The following is a 21,429-nucleotide window of genomic DNA, read 5'->3' as shown; positions in this document are numbered from 1 at the left end:
AAGGGTTTTCCTTTTTCTCGTATAATGCGAATTGCATTTTTGTAACAAACGATCTCTGCTTTCACTTCTTTCAACCAGTCCATACCGATTATCACATCAAAACTCCCTAACTCTACTGGTATCAAATCAATCTTAAATGTTTCGCTAACCAGTTTAATTTCTCGATTCTGACATATATTATCTGCTGAAATTAATTTACCATTTGCTAATTCGAGTAAAAATTTACTATCTAAAGGCGTCAATGGACAACTTAATTTAGCACAAAAATCTCTACTCATATAGCTTCTATCCGCACCCAAATCAAATAAAACGTAAGCAGATTTATTGTCAATAAGAAACGTACCCGTAACAAGCTCCGGGTCTTCCTGTGCCTCTGCCGCATTAATATTGAAAACTCTTCCGCGGCCTTGTCCATTCGTGTTCTCCTGGTTCGGGCAATTTCTAATAATGTGGCCCGGTTTTCCACATTTATAACAAACTACATTGGCATAACTTGCTCCGACACTACTTGCTCCGCCATTACTCGTTCCGACACCATTTGTTCCTTTCGTTCTATTAACCCCTGGTCCTTAGACCTCACACTTCGCCGCGCTATGACCATTTCTTTTACACTTGTTGCAAAATTTGGTGCAGAACCCCGAGTGATACTTTTCACACCTTTGTCATAGCTGCTTCTGATTGTTGTTGTTGTTGTTGCGGTTATTATTGTTGTTGGGATGATTGTTGTAGTTGCTATTGTTGTTGTTGTTGTTGTTGTTGTTGTTGTTGTTGTTGGGCCGTTTGTTGTAGTTGCGATTGATGTTGCGATTGTTGGGATAATTGTTGCGATTATTGTTGTAATTGCTGTTGTTGTTGTATTGGTGATTCTTATCACCGTTTTCCTCCCACTTTCTTTTGACTTGCTTCACATTGGCCTCTTCAGCAGTCTGTTCTTTAATTCTTTCTTCAATCTGGTTCACTAGTTTGTGAGCCATTCTACATGCCTGTTGTATGGAGGCGGGCTCGTGTGAACTTATATCTTCTTGGATTCTTTCCGGTAATCCTTTCACAAATGCGTCGATCTTCTCTTCCTCATCTTCGAATGCTCCCGGACACAATAGGCACAATTCTGTGAATCGTCTTTCGTACGTGGTAATATCAAATCCTTGGGTTCGTAACCCTCTAAGTTCTGTCTTGAGCTTATTGACCTCGGTTCTGGGACGGTACTTCTCGTTCATCAAGTGCTTGAATGCTGACCACGGTAGTGCGTACGCATCGTCTTGTCCCACTTGCTCTAGATAGGTATTCCACCATGTTAACGCAGAACCAGTGAAGGTATGCGTAGCGTACTTCACTTTGTCCTCTTCAGTACACTTACTTATGGCAAACACCGATTCGACCTTCTCGGTCCACCGTTTCAATCCGATCGGTCCTTCGGTTCCATCAAATTCCAAAGGTTTGCAGGCAGTGAATTCTTTGTAGGTGCATCCTACACGATTTCCTGTACTGCTAGATCCAAGGTTATTGTTGGTATGTAGCGCAGCCTGTACTGCGGCTATGTTTGAAGCTAGAAAAGTACGGAATTCCTCTTCATTCATATTCACGGTGTGTCGAGTAGTCGGTGCCATTTCCTTCAAAATAGTCAAATGGAACAAGTTAATCATACAGAATATTAAGAGTAGTTAATAGTATTTCGTAGCATAATATGAACTCATTTATAAAAGCTTTTTTCTTCATATTAGCATTTTATAAGTTTAAATTCGGGTAGTACCTACCCGTTAAGTTCATACTTAGTAGCTAATATACAATTCAACTACTACAATTCTATATGAAAAACTGATTATAATAATATTTCACGTTCAAACTTTTACACAATATTTTACAAACTTACAATACCGCTTATTTTACATATAGCATGAAATATAGCACACAATAAATTTGATACAAGATGGTTGTGAAGATAATTCTAGCTAGTACACAAGTCGTTCAGCAAAGGCAATAAAGACACACAATTCATACGTCCAGAAACAAGTCATGCATTCTGGTTTTACTAGGATTACTTCCCATCCTTGGTCTTGTGGAACATAACCGTTATGGCCGTTGATAAGACAGTGTGTTGTAATGTTGTCAAAGGGACGAGGGTTACGTAATGTCCAACAGTCCCGTAACAATCTAAAAACCTCATTTCTTACCCCAATTACCGACTCCGTCACTTGTGGGAATGTTTTGTTTAATAGTTGTAGCCCGATGTTCTTGTTCTCACTTTGGTGAGAAGCGAACATTACTAATCCGTAAGCATAACATGCTTCTTTATGTTGCATGTTAGCCGCTTTTTCTAAATCACGAAGTCCAATATTCGGATATATTGAGTCAAAATAATTTCTTAACCCATTGCGTAAAATAGCATTTGGGTTCCCCGCAATATATGCGTCAAAGTAAACACATCGTAACTTATGGATTTCCCAATGTGATATCCCCCATCTTTCGAACGAAAGCCTTTTATAAACCAAGGCATTCTTGGAACATTCTTCGAATGTCTTACAAACTGATCTCGCCTTAAATAGTTGTGTCGAAGAATTCTGACCGACTCTAGACAAGATTTCATCAATCATGTCTCCGGGTAGGTCTCTTAAAATATTGGGTTGTCTATCCAATTTGTGTTTTTATACTGTAAAATAGACAAGAGTTAGATTCATAAAAAAAATACTTATTAATACAAGCAATTTTTACATATATCATAAAGCATAAGCACACTATATTACATATATTACACCACACGAATACAACTATCTTATTTCGACTTGCTTGTTTCTTCTTCTTCGGTTTTGGTTCGTTTTGCCAAGTTTCTAGGGATATATGATGTTCCCCTAATACGAGCCGTTATTTTCCACATTGGTTTAGAAAAACCTGGTGGTTTAGAGGTTCCCGAGTCATTGTTACAACTTAAGGACTTCGGGGGTTGACGATACATATAAAGTTCATCGGGGTTGGAATTAGATTTCTCTATTTTTATGCCCTTTCCCTTATTATTTTCTTTTGCCTTTTTAAATTCAGTTGGGGTAATTTCATTAACATCATCGGAATTCTCGTCGGAATCCGATTCATCGGAGAATTGGTAATCCTCCCAATATTTTGCTTCCTTGGCGGAAACACCATTGACCATAATTAACCTTGGTCGGTTGGTTGAGGATTTTCTTTTACTTAACCGTTTTATTATTTCCCCCACCGGTTCTATTTGTTCATCTGGTTCCGATTCTTCTTCCGGTTCCGATTCTTCTTCCGGTTCCGACTCTTCTTCCGGTTCCTCTTCGGGAACTTGTGAATCAGTCCACGAATCATTCCAATTTACATTTGACTCTTCATTATTATTAGGTGAGTCAATGGGACTTGTTCTAGAGGTAGACATCTATCACATAATATCAAACGTATTAAGAGATTAATATATCACATAATATTCACATGTTAAAAATATATAGTTTCCAACAAAATTTGTTAAGCAATCATTTTTCAAGTAAACACGGTCGAAGTCCAGACTCACTAATGCATCCTAACAAACTCGATAAGACACACTAATGCAAAATTCTAGTTCTCTAAGACCAACGCTCTGATACCAACTGAAATGTCCCGTTCTTATTGATTAAAAACGTTCCATATTAATTGATTTCGTTGCGAGGTTTTGACCTCTATATGAGACGTTTTTCAAAGACTGCATTCATTTTTAAAACAAACCATAATCTTTATTTCATAAATAAAGGTTTAAAAAGCTTTACGTAGATTATCAAATAATGATAATCTAAAATATCCTATTTACACACGACCATTACATAATGGTTTACAATACAAATATGTTACATCGAAATCAGTTTCTTGAATGCAGTTTTTACACAATATCATACAAACATGGACTCCAAATCTTGTCCTTATTTTAGTATGCAACAGCGGAAGCTCTTAGTATTCACCTGAGAATAAACATGCTTTAAACGTCAACAAAAATGTTGGTGAGTTATAGGTTTAACCTATATATATCAAATCGTAACAATAGACCACAAGATTTCATATTTCAATACACATCCCATACATAGAGATAAAAATCATTCATATGGTGAACACCTGGTAACCGACATTAACAAGATGCATATATAAGAATATCCTCATCATTCCGGGACACTCTTCGGATATGATATAAATTTCGAAGTACTAAAGCATCCGGTACTTTGGATGGGGCTTGTTGGGCCCGATAGATCTATCTTTAGGATTCGCGTCAATTAGGGTGTCTGTTCCCTAATTCTTAGATTACCAGACTTAATAAAAAGGGGCATATTCGATTTCGATAATTCAACCATAGAATGTAGTTTCACGTACTTGTGTCTATTTTGTAAATCATTTATAAAACCTGCATGTATTCTCATCCCAAAAATATTAGATTTTAAAAGTGGGACTATAACTCACTTTCACAGATTTTTACTTCGTCGGGAAGTAAGACTTGGCCACTGGTTGATTCACGAACCTATAACAATATATACATATATATCAAAGTATGTTCAAAATATATTTACAACACTTTTAATATATTTTGATGTTTTAAGTTTATTAAGTCAGCTGTCCTCGTTAGTAACCTACAACTAGTTGTCCACAGTTAGATGTACAGAAATAAATCGATAAATATTATCTTGAATCAATCCACGACCCAGTGTATACGTATCTCATTATTGATCACAACTCAAACTATATATATTTTGGAATCAACCTCAACCCTGTATAGCTAACTCCAACATTCACATATAGAGTGTCTATGGTTGTTCCGAAATATATATAGATGTGTCGACATGATAGGTCGAAACATTATATACGTGTCTATGGTATCTCAAGATTACATAATATACAATACAAGTTGATTAAGTTATGGTTGGAATAGATTTGTTAACAATTTTCACGTAGCTAAAATGAGAAAAATTATCCAATCTTGTTTTACCCATAACTTCTTCATTTTAAATCCGTTTTGAGTGAATCAAATTGCTATGGTTTCATATTGAACTCTATTTTATGAACCTAAACAGAAAAAGTATAGGTTTATAGTCGGAAAAATAAGTTACAAGTCGTTTTTGTAAAGGTAGTCATTTCAGTCGAAAGAACGGCGTCTAGATGACCATTTTAGAAAACATACTTCCACTTTGAGTTTAACCATAATTTTTGGATATAGTTTCATGTTCATAATAAAAATAATTTTCTCAGAATAACAACTTTTAAATCAAATTTTATCATAGTTTTTAATTAACTAACCCAAAACAGCCCGCGGTGTTACTACGACGGCGTAAATCCGGTTTTACGGTGTTTTTCGTGTTTCCAGGTTTTAAATCATTAAGTTAGCATATCATATAGATATAGAACATGTGTTTAGTTGATTTTAAAAGTCAAGTTAGAAGAATTAACTTTTATTTGCAAACAAGTTTAGAATTAACTAAACTATGTTCTAGTGATTACAAGTTTAAACCTTCGAATAAGATAGCTTTATATGTATGAATCGAATGATGTTATGAACATCATTACTACCTTAAGTTTCTTGGATAAACCTACTGGAAAAGAGAAAAATAGATCTAGCTTCAAAGGATCCTTGGATGGCTTGAAAGTTCTTGAAGCAGAATCATGACACGAAAACAATTTCAAGTAAGATTTCCACTCGAAATAAGATTGTTATAGTTATAGAAATTGAATTAAAGTTTGAATATGATTATTACCTTGTATTAGAAAGATAACCTACTGTAAGTAACAAAGGTTTCTTGATCTTGGATGATTACTTGGAATGGATTTAGAAAACTTTGAAGTAAACTTGCAATCTTGGAAGTATTCTTGATTTTATGAAACTAGAACTTTTGGAATTTATGAAGAACACTTAGAACTTGAAGATAGAACTTGAGAGAGATCAATTAGATGAAGAAAATTGAAGAATGAAAGTGTTTGTAGGTGTTTTTGGTCGTTGGTGTATGGATTAGATATAAAGGATATGTAATTTTGTTTTCATGTAAATAAGTCATGAATGATTACTCATATTTTTGTAATTTTATGAGATATTTCATGCTAGTTGCCAAATGATGGTTCCCACATGTGTTAGGTGACTCACATGGGCTGCTAAGAGCTGATCATTGGAGTGTATATACCAATAGTACATACATCTAAAAGCTGTGTATTGTACGAGTACAAATACGGGTGCATACTAGTAGAATTGTTGATGAAACTGAACGAGGATGTAATTGTAAGCATTTTTGTTAAGTAGAAGTATTTTGATAAGTGTATTGAAGTCTTTCAAAAGTGTATAAATACATATTAAAACACTACATGTATATACATTTTAACTGAGTCGTTAAGTCATCGTTAGTCGTTACATGTAAGTGTTGTTTTGAAACCTTTAGGTTAACGATCTTGTTAAATATTGTTAACCCAATGTTTATAATATCAAATGTGATTTTAAATTATTATATTATCATAATATTATCATGTATGAATATCTCTTAATATGATATATATACATTAAATGTCTTTACAACGATAATCGTTACATATATGTCTCGTTTAAAAATCATTAAGTTAGTAGTCTTGTCCTGCAAAGGATGAATGGTTCAAAGAAATGGAAGAAGAGATGGAGTCTATGAGATCCAACAACGTTTGGGAATTGGTTGATCTTCTAAAAAGAAGAAAAGCCATAGGAAGTAAATGGATTCTCAAAATAAAGCGTAAAACTGATGGTAGTATTGAAAGATACAAAGCTCGACTAGTGGTAAAAGGCTACAATCAACAGGAAGGGATTGACTATGAGGAAACATTTTCACCTGTTGTAAGACTCACATCAATTCGTTTGATTCTAGCAATAGTGGCAAATATGAACTTTGAATTACATCAAATGGATGTAAAGACTGCTTTACTCAATGGAAATTTAGATGAAGAAATCTATATGGAACAACCGACGGGTTTCACTAAAAAAGGCCACGAACATAAGGTTTGTAGATTACTTAAATCAATATATGGTCTCAAGCAGTCATCAAGACAATGGTATATACATTTTCACAATGTGATCACGTCACATGGCTTTAATGCGGTCAATGAAGATAATTGTGTTTATACCAAAAGGTCTAAAGGAAAACTAGTCATATTGTCATTATATGTTGATGAAATATTGATTGCTGGAAATGACAAGGAGTATGTGATAATGCTAAAAACAAACATATATTTCATAGCATTATCCCTCAAGAAAGACAAGCTTTTAGTTGCAATTGTTCTGTTTACAAGTGATATTCGTTTAAATATTAAAAGGTGAAGATAAAAGACAGATTCGACGATTTGAAGACGCAAATGACCAAAACGCTAAAAAGTACAAAGTACAATCAAAGTGGTTCAATTTATTAATGAGAAACATCTCAAAATTACAAGAGTATAAGCTGCAAAATGCAAAGTACAAGATATTAAATCGTGCGAAAGGATGTTCGAAAATCCGGAACCGGGACATGAACCAACTATCAACGCGCAACTCAACGAAGCTAAAATTACAAGTCAATGATGCACAAGAATATAATATAATATATAATTAATTATATAAAATTATATATATTATATTACATATATAAAAAAATCGAGCAGCCCACGTTTTAAAAGCAAAATATCTGAGTACAGATGGCCATGTGATCGCATGGCCAGGAAGAAGGATTCTCATGCGATCGCATGAGCCCAGAAGTCAGGCCACATCTATAAATTGAAGCGTTTTTTGGACGAATGATGTACAATATATATCCATCTATCATCATACTCTCAATATATATTTATATTTTAATTTTAATTTTAATTTTAAGTTAATAATAATAAGGTTATAGTGGCGAATGTTTGTAAGTCGAAATTCTGTCTGTGTAACACTACGCAATTAATACTCATTGCAAGTTATGTTCAACCTTTTTAAATTAATGTCTCGTAGCTAAATTATTATTATGCTTATTTAAGCCGAAGTAATCGTGATGTTGGGCTAAATATTAAAGACGGGGTTATTAGGCTTTGTACCATAATTGGGGTTTGGACAAAAGACCGACGCTTATGGAAATTAGACTATGAGCTATTAATGGGCTTTATATTTGTTCAACTGAATGATAGTTCGTTAATTTAATATAGAGATTTACAATTTAAGGTAATTATAAATAACCACATACACTCGATCGGATACGATGGGCGGGATATTTATAAATACTAATAATCGTTCATTTAACTGGACACGGGGATGGATTAATAGTCAATAGACTCATTAAAACAGGGGTGGATTACATACAAGGACACTTGGTGTAATTGTTAATAAAGTATTAAAACCTTGGATTGCACACATTCGATAACCTGGTGTAATCATTAACAATGTATTAAAACCTTATTACAGTTTAAATCCCCAATTAGTTGGAATATTTGACTTCGGGTATAAGGATAATTTGACGAGGACACTCGCACTTTATATTTATGACTGATGGACTGTTATGGACAAAAACCAGATGGACATATCGAATAATCCAGGACAAAGGACAATTAACCCATGGTAATAAATTAAAATCAACACGTCAAACATCATGATTACGGAAGTTTAAATAAGCATAATTCCTTTATTTTATATCTCATCGCACCTTTAATTATTGTACTTTTATTTATCCCAATTTTATTTATCGTCATTTTATTTATCGCACTTTAAATTATCGCACTTTTAGTATCGTTATTTACTTTACGCTTTAAATTAAATCATTTGTATATTTAATATTTTACATTAGGTTTTAATTGCGACTTAAGACATAAAATCAACAAACCGGTCATTAAACGGTAAAAACCCCCTTTTATAATAATAATAATACTACTTATATATATATTTATACAAATATAGTTTAAAATAAATATAGCGTTAAATTTAGTTGTATCCCTGTGGAATGAACCGGACTTACTAAAAACTACACTACTCTACGATTAGGTACACTGCCTATAAGTATTGTAGCAAGGTTTAGGTATATCCACTCTATAAATAAATAAATAACTTGTGTAAAATAGTATCGTATTTAATAGTATTTCGCAATAACAATATAACTAATTCGTATACACCTCGCATAACATCAAGTATTTTTGGCGCCGCTGCCGGGGAACTTCAACAACGCCGAAAGCGAAACGCTATAAAAATTAGTTTTTATGATATTTTTGTAAAAATATAATATTTCTTATTTTGTAAAAATATTTTGTTAAAGATACAAAAATATAAAAACATAAAAAAAGTAATATATATATATATATATATATATATATATATATATATATATATATAAGTGTGTAAAAAGAAAATATATTTTAAAGTATAAAAGTATTTTCTTTAATTTTTATTATAAATATTACTTATATAAATTTAGTAAAGATTATAAAATAAAATAAAAAAAATACGATCTGAACCTGCGTGTTTTGAGTCTGCATCAAACTAAACCTATATGGCCATGCGATCGCATGACCATATAAGTTGATTCTTATGCGGTCGCATGAGTAAAGTTGACAGGCCATACCTCGTATAGCATTAAATGCTGGATTAGGGTTTATAATTTAATTAATATTATTAAATCATTAGGTTTTAATTAAAATATTATTATTATTTAGGTTTTAATTATTTAACATATTATTAATTCTAGTTTTCATTTATAATTTGTAATATTGAGTTTTATAGTTTAATACTTTTATAAAATATAATATAAAAAATAATATTTTTATAAAATTTGTATTTTTATGACCTAGTTATAAAGTATTTTTTTTACTACTTATATATTATAAATTAAAATAAAAATATATATATATATATATATATATATATATATATATATATATATATATATATATATATATATATATATATATATATACATATATATGTATATATATATATATGTATATATATATATATATGTATAATCTAGACTTTATATATAAAATTAATAAGTATTTTTATAGATTTTAAAAATATAAATTTATATAAATATTTTGTAATATTTAGAAAATTAAAATCATAATAATAATTAAATTGAAACTGGGCCGAAGCCTATCGAAGCCCAACAGCAGGCCTGGTAACTTGTTTCATGCGATCGCATGGATCAGACGCCCAAATCTCAAGCGGTCGCATGAGTTAGTCTGACAGCTGAAACCTAGTATGCAATTAATACGGTTTAGGGTTTAAATTAATTATTATTATTATTATTAACCTAATTAGAGTTAATTATTTTATTATTTAGTTTAGTTTTTAATTAATTTGTAAAGTTAAGTTTTAAGTAGTTTTATTAATATAAAATTAGTACTTTTATAAAATAATTATATAAAAATAATATTTTTATAAAAATAAGTAATTTTCTCATTTTTTGTATCTTTTTATAAATTGAATTTTTTTTAGTTTAATTTGTAAATTGTATATTTATCGTTCGTAATTAGTTTAAACTTAGTATTTGCCGTAGCCATTTTATATTTCTAGATTTTTAGGCTTTGCCGTAAAATCCCTTAAGTGCTTTTTCTTTAGATTAAGATTTAGGCGCTTTAGAAATTTGCGACGTCGCTTATTGCTTTAATATTTTATAGATTTTAGTGCCTAATTAAGTAACTGTCATTTTAGATATATAATTCCTTTTAAGCTTTAATACCTTTAGACGAAACTTTTAATATTTAGTTTTTAGACTTTTAAGTTTCGACACTTTACTTTCTTATTTTGATTTTTCGACCTTTTATTTTTCGACGTTTTTCGACGCACTCTTTTTCTTTCTCATTTCTACGCTCTAGTTTTTAGGACATAGAATTTTATTTATTTTCTTTAAACTTCGACGAAAAAATTATTTTAAGCGGTTAAATTGATAGACATCCAAAAATTTCTGGTTCGTAGTAATAGTTGGATTTGTTAGTGGCGAGTTGTGGGCTTCCGATTTAAAGGGTCCTGGCTACCTGCTGCATCAACGTGGGCAAAAATAGAAAAGTCTATTAATTTGATAACTTATATAATTTTTTATCTTTTATAACTAATAGGATATTCAGTGAATGCACCGAGCAAAATGTTCACCACCTTTCATACGTTCACCACCTGTAACTCGATCAAGACATCTAGCCAATATTGTCGCCGTTGATTTTTCTTTAGAATCGCCATCTAGTCGACCAAGTACTCCAATTCAAATTTCCGATAATCCATTTTTTGAACCCGACCTCACAATTGAGAATCCGGAGGATATTCAGGGACAATTCAGAGATCCTGAACCACAAATCACTCATCCAGAGATTGTCGAGGAAGAAACCATTAAATCAGAATCCTCGAGTGATTCAGATTCAACAAATTCAATCATGGAGAATCTGGAACCTCTAAGTATGGAAGACTGAATGAGGGCTAAACGCACTGACCAAGGTCGCGCAAATACTCAACCAGACATTAACGCACCAGATTATGAAATCAAAGGACAAATCCTACACATGGTAACTAATCAATGCCAATTTAGTGGTGCTCCAAAGGAAGATCCAAACGAACATCTTCGTACCTTTAATAGGATCTGTACTCTTTTAAAAATCAGAGAAGTAGAGGATGAACAGATATATCTCATGTTATTTCCCTGGACTTTAAAGGGAGAAGCCAAAGATTGGTTAGAATCGTTACCTGAAGGGGCGATTGATACATGGGATGTCTTAGTTGAAAAATTTCTTAAACAATTCTTTCCGACATCTAAAGCTGTGAGACTTTAAGGAGAAATAGTTACGTTCACACAAAAGCCAAATGAAACATTATATGAGGCATGGACAAGATTTGGAAAGTTGTTGAGAGGATGTCCTCAACATGGTTTAGACACTTATCAAATAGTACAAATATTCTACCAAGGATGCGATATTACTACACGAAAAGACATCGATATAGCAGCTGGTGGTTCCATTATGAAGAAAACTGCAACTGAAGCTTACAAAATTATTGATAACACTGCTTCTCACTCACATGAGTGGCACCAAGAAAAAGACATCGTTAAATCATCTAAAGCGGCTAGAGCCGATTCTAGCCATGACTTTGATTCCATTTCCGCAAAGATAGATGCTTTTGAGAGACGAATGGAAAAGATGACTAAGGATATTCGCAATACGCATTAGTTGTGAGCAGTGTGGAGGACCACATTTGACAAAAGATTGTCTCAGTATTAAACAAACAATGGAACAAAGAGAGAATGTTTCATACATGAACCAAAGGCCGAAAAATAATTATCAAAATAATTATCAACCGCCAAGACCAAACTACAATCAAAATCAGAATTATAACCGAAATGTTCCATACAATAACCAACAAGGTCATAACAATCAAAAAGTATCTAATAATACTTACAATCAGCAAAGATCTATTTTTCCAAATAAACCACCACAAACCGATGATAAAAAGCAAAAATTTAGAAGATATGATGTCGAAGCTAGTTGAATCTCAAACTCAATTTTTCACATCTCAGAAACAAACTAATGAACAAAATGCTCAAGCATTTAGAAATCAACAAGCTTCAATCCAAAATCTGGAACAAGAAGTGAGCAACCTAGCAAGGTTGATAGGTGAAAGAAAACCAGGGAGTCTACCTAGCGATACAAATGCTAACCCACGAAATGAAACAGCTAAAGCCATTACCACGAGAAGTGGTATTACACTTAAATCATCTGAAATACCTGTAATTTCTGATGACTCTATTCCTAGACCACAGGTACTACAGCCTGAGCAAGATAAGGAAAAAGAACCGGTAGTTGAAAAGGTTAATGAAGATAACACAGTTAAGGCTAAACCTTATGTTAAACCATACCAACCACTACTTTCTTACCCAAGTAAAATGAGAAAAGAAAGACTTGAAGCCGAGCAATCCAAATTCTTGGATATGTTTAAACAAATAAATGTCAATCTTCCTTTCATTGATGTGATATCAGGAATGCCAAGATATGCTAAATTCTTGAAAGATCTGATCACAAATAGAAAGAAAATGGAAGAACTCTCGGCTGTTACTATGAATGCTAATTGTTCTGCAGTACTGTTGAATAATCTACCAGAGAAACTCTCAGATCCAGGAAGTTTCACAATTCCATATTTTCTGGGTAGTCTTAGTTCAATAGAAGCATTGGCAGACTTAGGTGCTAGTATAAATTTAATGCCATATTCATTACACGCTAAACTAGATCTTTGAGAATTGAAACCAACACGAATAAGTATACAACTAGTCGATCGATCAGTAAAATATCCTAGAGGGATAATGGAGAACATGCTAGTTAAAGTTGGTACTTTAGTATTTCCAGTAGATTTTGTTATTCTGGACATGGAAGAAGATTCTCGAGTTCCTCTCATATTAGGAAGACCATTTTTAAACACGGCTAAAGCAATAATAGACGTGTTCGGTAAGAAACTGACCCTAAGTATAGAGGACGAGAGTGTTACCTTTTCTGTGGATAGAGCCATGCAACAACTGCAATCTGCAGATGATACATGTTATTATGTTCAGACTATAGATTCACATGCAGAATTGTTACAAGAATTTCTAGAATTACAAGGAACAGGAGAATGTTCTTTAGGAGAAGGAACTGAACCAATTGATGAAGCTGAAATGTTAGCTACACTCATGGCTAATGAATATGAACCACCAACAGAAGAACTTCAAATGCTAAAAGAGGAAGACAGATATCGATATAAATCATCGATAGAAGAACCACCGATATTAGAGTTAAAGCCACTTCCAAACCATTTGGAATACGCTTATTTACATGGTGAATCTGAATTACCTGTAATAATATCATCTTCTCTTACTAAAAATGAAAAATCTCAACTCATTTCTGTGTTAAAAGCTCATAAACCAGCTATTGCATGGAAGATTCATGACATTAAAGGTATAAGTCCTTCGTATTGCACACATAAAATCCTTATGGAAGAAGGTCATAAAATGTATGTGCAACGCCAACGAAGACTAAATCCTAATATGCAAGATGTTGTTAAGAAAGAAATTATTAAACTGCTAGATGCAGGTTTAATTTATCCAATCTCTGATAGTCTATGGGTAAGCCCAGTTCAATGCGTACCTAAGAAGGGTGGCATGACTGTCATCACAAATGAAAAAAATGAGCTTATTCCTACTAGGACTGTAACAGGATGGCGTGTTTGTATTGATTATAGAAAATTAAATGACGCCACCAGAAAAGATCACTTTCCCTTACCTTTCATTGATCAAATGTTGGAAAGGTTAGCCGGGAATAGTTACTATTGTTTTCTTGACGGTTTTTCTGGATATTTTCAAATTCCAATAGCACCCGAGGACCAAGAGAAAACCACATTCACGTGCCCTTATGGTACTTTTGCTTATAAACGCATGCCATTTGGACTTTGCAACGCCCCTGCAACCTTTCAAAGGTGCATGATGGCGATTTTTCACGACATGATAGAAGAATGCATGGAAGTTTTCATGGATGACTTTTCAGTCTTCGGTGATACTTTTGAAACATGTCTAGTTAATCTTGAACGAATGCTTATTAGATGCGAACAATAAAATCTAGTTCTTAATTGGAAGAAATGCCATTTCATGGTTAGAGAAGGCATCGTTCTTGGTCACAAAATTTCAAAGGAAGGAATTAAAGTGGACAGAGCTAAAGTAGATGTAATTGCTAAACTTCCATATCCCACCAATGTTAGAGGAGTTAGGAGTTTTCTAGGGCATGCCGGTTTTTACCGACGTTTCATAAAAGATTTTTCTAAAATTCCTCATTCATCTTTTCGGATGAATGCATCAAATATTTTAATATTCTTAAAGAAAAACTCACTAATGCGCCGATCATGATAACTCCAAATTGGAATCTACCATTTGAACTCATGTGCGATGCAAGTGATTTGGCAATGGGAGCCGTTTTAGGACAAAGGATTGAAAAACGATTTCAACCTATATATTATGCTAGTAAGATGTTACAAGGAGCACAAACGAATTACACAGCTACTGAAAAAGAACTCCTTGCTATTGTCTTTACTTTTGACAAATTTCATTCATATCTCGTTCTAGCAAAAACGGTGGTCTATACTGACCATTCTGCTCTTAGATACCTATTTTCAAAACAAGATGGCAAACCATGACTAATCCGTTGGATCTTACTCTTACAAGAGTTCAATATTGAAATCCGAGATAAAAAGGGAGCAGAAAATCTCGCCGTTGATCATCTTTCTCGTCTTGAAAGTCCCGAATTAGAAGTTCTAAATGAATCAGCCATACAAGATAACTTTCCTGATGAATATCTTTTGAAGATCGATTATAATGAAATTCCATGGTTTGCAGACTATGCAAACTACTTAGTATGTAGATTCCTTGAAAAAGGGTTGTCGTACCAAAAATGAAAGAAATTCTTTAGTGATATAAAACACTATTTCTGGGAAGATCCACATTTGTTTAAAAGTTGTCCCGATGGAATAATCCGCCGATGTGTATTCGGGGATGAAGCTAGTCAAATCTTAAACCATTGTCACACAGGACCAACAGGAGGGCATTATGGGCCTCAACTTACCGCAAGAAAAGTCTATGACGCTGGATTCTATTGGCCTACAATTTTCAAAGAAGCGCACCTTCTTTGTAAATCCTGTGATGCTTGTCAAAGGGCTGGAAAAATAAGTCAACGTGATGAAATGCCACAAAATGTCATTCAAGTATGTGAAGTATTTGACGTTTGGGGTATTGACTTTATGGGTCTATTTCCAAAATCTTATAATAATCTCTATATTCTCGTTGCTATTGATTATGTATCTAAATGGGCGGAAGCACAAGCTCTCTCAACTAACGATGCATGAGTTGTAGTCAATTTTTTAAAACGTCTTTTTGCTAGGTTTGGAACACCGAAAGCTTTAATAAGTGATCGGGGTACCCATTTTTGTAATAATCAACTTGAGAAAGTTCTCAAAAGATATGGAGTAACTCATAAAATCTCAACCGCTTATCATCCACAAACAAGTGGACAAGTTGAAAATACTAACCGAGCATTAAAACGTATTCTAGAGAAAACCGTAGGATTAAATCTGAAGGAATGGTCGATGAAATTGGAGGATGCACTCTGGGCTTTTAGAACAGCCTACAAAACTCCAATTGGAACCACACCTTTTAAACTTGTTTACGAAAAAGCATGTCACCTTCCAGTAGAAATTGAGCACAAAGCATTTTGGGCATTGAAGACATGTAATCTTGATTTACATGAAGCCGGACGTCTACGATTAAGTCAATTAAACGAATTAGAAGAACTAAGACATGAAGCATATGAAAATTCGTTAATCTATAAAGAAAGAACGAAGAAATGGCATGATAAAAGAATCAGAAGTTCAAAAGAATTTAAGGAAGGAGACAGAGTTCTTCTTTTCAATTCACGATTCAAGCTATTTCCTGGAAAATTGAAATCAAGATGGTCTGGACCATTTATAGCCAAAAGAGTTTTCCCATATGGAACAGTAGAGTTAATAAATTCAAATGGGATTGAATTTAAGGTTAATGGTCACAGAGTTAAACATTACATAGATAATCTAATGGAAGTTGAAGATGAAGTTAATCACAATTTCGACACCACAGCTAACTAAGTGTGGGAAGAATCGAATCATTTAAGGGTAATATGTATTTCTGTTAGAGTTAGATTTTCTGTTTTCGTGTAGTTCTCGAAAATGGAATCCGAATGGTCTTTCCCTAGCAGACCCTAAAGAACTAGTCTTCTCCCCCCATTCTGAATTTTTATTTTTTTTTAGGTTTTATGAGATGAAGAATTCCTTTGATCTGAACCATGGTCTACTACTACACGCTTTGATTACTAAACGTAATAATAACACTTTCCCGAGTGAACTGGTATCCTTCATAAGAGGCAAAATGGATGAAGTAAGGAAAGAACTCAGGAAAGATCATCATAAAACACATTTTGTTAAAGGAAAATCAAAATCCGCAACAAAAAGAAGAGCACGACACCTTGAAAGATGTCATAAATGCAGAAAATGGTCACACGAAGGTAAATTCTCGAACAATCAAACATATTCAAATACCGAATTTGTTACTCTATGCAGAGAAGGACCGTTCATATGTTTAGAAGAAAAGTTATTGAAGAATCGAGGTTACGCTTAAGTAGCTATGGAAAACCAAATCACACGACTCTCCTATGAGTCGGCTAAAGCAGGTCTCTGAGAATTCTATCTCACAGGTAAGTATGTACAGTTTTTATTTTATTTTTATTGCTTTTAACCTTTTGATAATAAACACTGAATCGTTCGCTATAAAGTGGTAAATTGATATTCAATAAAATTATGTATGCGAAACCGAAATTATTGATATCATGCAAAAATTTATTACATCACTGTGAAATTTACCGTTTATTCATAAGGTATAAATATCTTTAATCAATCAATTCAAAATATTTCAAAAATTCGTCAGGAGTAAAATTAGGTAATATAGCCGAAATTACTTTACTCAAAAGAGGGGTGTATATTTTTGATAATGTTTGATTGATTAAAGTGGGATAAAAGACCAAAAAGATTTTTAATTTTAATTTTTACCTTGTTTTTAAATTAATATTAAATTATTATTATAAATTTTTAAAACCAATATATTTAATTTTTTAAATATTTTAAAAATTAATATTTTCAATATAAGTTTGTAAAATTAATGTATAAAAATATTAAAGATATTTATATGAATTTTTAATTTTATGCATTTTAAATTTGGTGTGAATTTAAAAACAAAAATGTACTTTATTTCATTAAGTTAAAAATATGATTTTTAAAATTCGTCGTGAGTTGAAGACTAGGTAGTTGAACCGAAATTGCTTTACCCGAAGGCGGGACGAGAAATTTTATTATCATTATTTTTAATTTTAACGATCTAAAGTATGCCAAAAACATTAAAAAATCCAAAAATCTTAGCTTTTAAAACAACGCTTTAAAAAGACAAATTTTTAAAATTTTGTCGAGGGACGAACTAGGTCAACGTACCGAAACGCCCTCAATATAAAAGGAAACAAAAGTTTAAATTTATTTCATTTTTGTTTTTACAAGTCAAAGTTTTTTTATAAAAAAAAAAAAAAAAAATATACCCCATGCGATCGCATGGGGTTTGCAAAGATAAACCATGCGATCGCATGGAGCTAAAAAACTGGTCAGGAACAAAAGCAGTCGACCTGGTCTTTGTCTTCCCACTTCAACACACACACATACACGAAAACTCTCTCAAACACCCTCAAATTTCACCAAATTTTCACCAAAATCAACAAAATTTGTCACAATAATCCGCTATAATCATGTCTTTTCTCAGATGAGGAAGCAGAAAGGTAAAAATTTCACCTCTAAACTCATAAATTTCCTACTTTTTGTGATAATTTTAATTAATTGCAATAATTTGATTTTGTTAATTTCTAGTGTAATTAGAGTTAAATTGTTAGTATATTATGCATGTATAACCTAGATTGATGCTATTTAACATGATTTGAAGCCAAAAATTTCAATTTTTTTAGAAATCTAGGGTTTGTGTTCTTGAGCAATTTGGGGCTTTTTGATATAAACAGGTTATGGCCGATTTTTGTTATGAATTAGTGCTAAATTAAGTAGTGTAACACGTTTAGGTTGTTAATTGATCCAAACTTTGATCATAAACATGATTTTTGAGAATTAAAGTGGACTTTTTAAGTCTAAAATTCATTAACTTGATTAATTTGATATAAATGCCAAATGAAACTTGTTTAATTGCTAGTAATGATTATTTTGACATGTTATTTGAGATAAAAGCTTATGAACTTTGTAAACATTTTCATATATGATTATTTGAAAATGTGTAGAATTGATAAAAATATGAAAATGAGTATAAGTTTAATATGGATTAAACATGTTATTGTAATTGTTTTAATTTGTTATTTTGCTAACACTAATGCATATTTGGATGCATAAATTTTGTGTTTAATGTGTTTTGCAGAGAAATACAGATACGAACGGTGCATCATCGTCTAAGCAACCTGATCCGGAACCACAACCAGAGATGCAATGTCACGAACCGGAACAACAACCTGAACAACAATAACATTATGATGAACACGTGCCATACTATGAACCCGAACCACAATTTTTTATTGCCTACGTAGTATTTCCCGTTCACCATATAATAGAACACCCAACAATTCATGAAGAACAGTTGCATCCTTGATAGAAGTTGGAGAGATTACCCGACATACCAAAGTAACAAATTTAAGTTTTGGACCAAAAATGTAGAAGTACCAAGGGTAATAGAATGGGAGCCTTTGGAAAGGGTCCACCTAGCTAACCCAGTTAGGCAGCATCTAATCCAAAGGTATGGCAGCTCTTCTTTTTCCGATTTAGATCGTTTATTTACCACTCGTAGGCCTGTGTATAAAGAGTGGTGTGTTGAACTAATGAGTACTATAGCTTTTAATAAGGATGTAGATAGGTTAGATGATAGGAGTTTTCTTAGATTTTTACTTAGCCGTAGGATGTACAGGATGTCCATGCTGGACATGGCCAGAGCTTTACAGATTTACACTCCCGCTGAATTACTATCACCTGATTGTACAAATTTGATTTATCTTGGTGAGAGGGTAGATAGAAATTCTGACGCTAACACCATCTGGAGGCGTATGTCAAATTTTAATGTGTTTACGTAGGGAGGAAGACACTCCTATTTAGATATTAATAAAGCCGAGCTTCGTATAATACATAGATTCTTAGCAAACTCGATTACACAAAGAGGTAACAACAAGGAGAAAATGACCTTACACGATTTATTTTACCTTAAGTGCATTCGAGACACTAGAGGCTTTGTTAATATCCCCTACTGTGTTGGTTTTTATCTGTCCAAAATGGTGGAAGGTATACAGGATGGGGGAATAATAGGAGGAGGTATTTTTGTTACTTTCATTGGAGAGTATTTAGGTGTAGATAGGGAACAAGGGGGTCTAATGATAGAGGTTAGGGAACAATACGAGACTTTAGGTTTACAAGTCTATCAAGGTGCAAAGGTATTGACTAGGAGACGTAATCAGGCAATACCATATCCGGGCTGCCATCCACATGTAGAGAGGGGTTCGGATGAGGAGATGGAGGAAGCGGATGACATTAGGGATGTCATTAGGGATAGTGCTACTGACGTTTTCCAGCGTATAGATGAGGTAGAAATGACTAACGAGGCTAGGCATCGTCAGTATGAGCAGTGGCACGCCGAGAATGTGTACGAGAACTCCAGACGACGCCAGCATGATAGATGACACTATCATCAGCAACAGATCATGAGCCAGCTATCATATCAGGTACCGCATAACTACGTCCCGACTCGACCTGCTTACTATCCGCCACATCAGCCCGATATGCGACCACCCTTTACCTTGTACGACCCTAACCAAGCCTATCAGGACACCTATCATCAACCATGGAACCCGAGCGATGACATGAACTGAAACCCCTATCCATATTGATATAGTTCTGTTGGTGATTTCTATATTTTTATTGTTTTTATCTACTTATGTTTAAACATATAATATTGTGATACTTTTATGAAAATTTTCACATTTTTATTATTTTGTACTAATATTTCATATTTGATTTGAAAGTGGGATATTAAGTTCCATTTCAAATTATCATGCATGTTTATATTTGTATATTTGTATATTGTCAATTGTACAAAACAGGGTAGAACAACGTATTTTCAAAGACTGGCATTAAGTTTAGCAAAAACTATTAATTTTGACGATAAAATGCAAAATATATGTGAAATAACAACAGACAGAATGAACAAATAAAGTACATCATTTATCATTCAAAGTAAACAACAATATGTTTGAAAACTTTGGTAAAATTTAATCATTTTTCTACGCTAATCACCCTCAATAATTTAAATTGTTACTGATTTCTTGCAAATGAGGGCATTGTAAGATCTTAAGTGTGGGAATGGGTTAAATTCTTTCGGGTTTTAAAATTTTAATTTAAACACTTGGTTACCATTAAAAATACTAGTAACGCAGTAGTTGTATTAGAATCTAGTGCTCTCTGATAATAAAGAACAGCCCTAGTCTTATATACTGACTACCCAATTCTAGTAAAATTTTTAATTTTTTTCAAATAAATGAATTCAAAATCATGTTTATACATATTTATGAACGATAAAATTAGGTGTTAACACCGAAATTATTGTTACCTCGGAAAGGATATAAATTGATAAACAACCCAAAATGCTTGAATTCATTTAAAATGGAATAGAGGAGAATAAAAAGGCAAAGAAAGGAAAATAAAAGCCAATTGTGGGAAAAATTTACCAAGTTATTTAGAGCATATATCACATATTTTTGTACAAATAATTGAAGATACTTTTGTTTTGGACGATTTTAATCAAGTTTTGCCCAGTTTATTGTAATGGAATTTAAAAGGAAGTAAAGTCTTCCGAGAAAAAGACA

General features: G+C 32.9%; 1 non-coding gene across 1 annotated transcript; it reads right to left on the bottom strand.

Moving 5' to 3' along the window:
* Window positions 1-11,715: 11,715 nt before the first annotated feature.
* LOC139886997 (small nucleolar RNA R71) lies at window positions 11,716-11,822 on the bottom strand. Its single transcript, XR_011772852.1, has one exon. It is a non-coding gene; the product is annotated as a small nucleolar RNA R71 (small nucleolar RNA).
* Window positions 11,823-21,429: the final 9,607 nt, after the last annotated feature.

Source organism: Rutidosis leptorrhynchoides, chromosome 1 (assembly GCF_046630445.1).
Source record: "Rutidosis leptorrhynchoides isolate AG116_Rl617_1_P2 chromosome 1, CSIRO_AGI_Rlap_v1, whole genome shotgun sequence".
Taxonomy (NCBI): Eukaryota; Viridiplantae; Streptophyta; class Magnoliopsida; order Asterales; family Asteraceae; genus Rutidosis; species Rutidosis leptorrhynchoides.
This window is presented reverse-complemented; position numbering and strand designations above follow the sequence as displayed.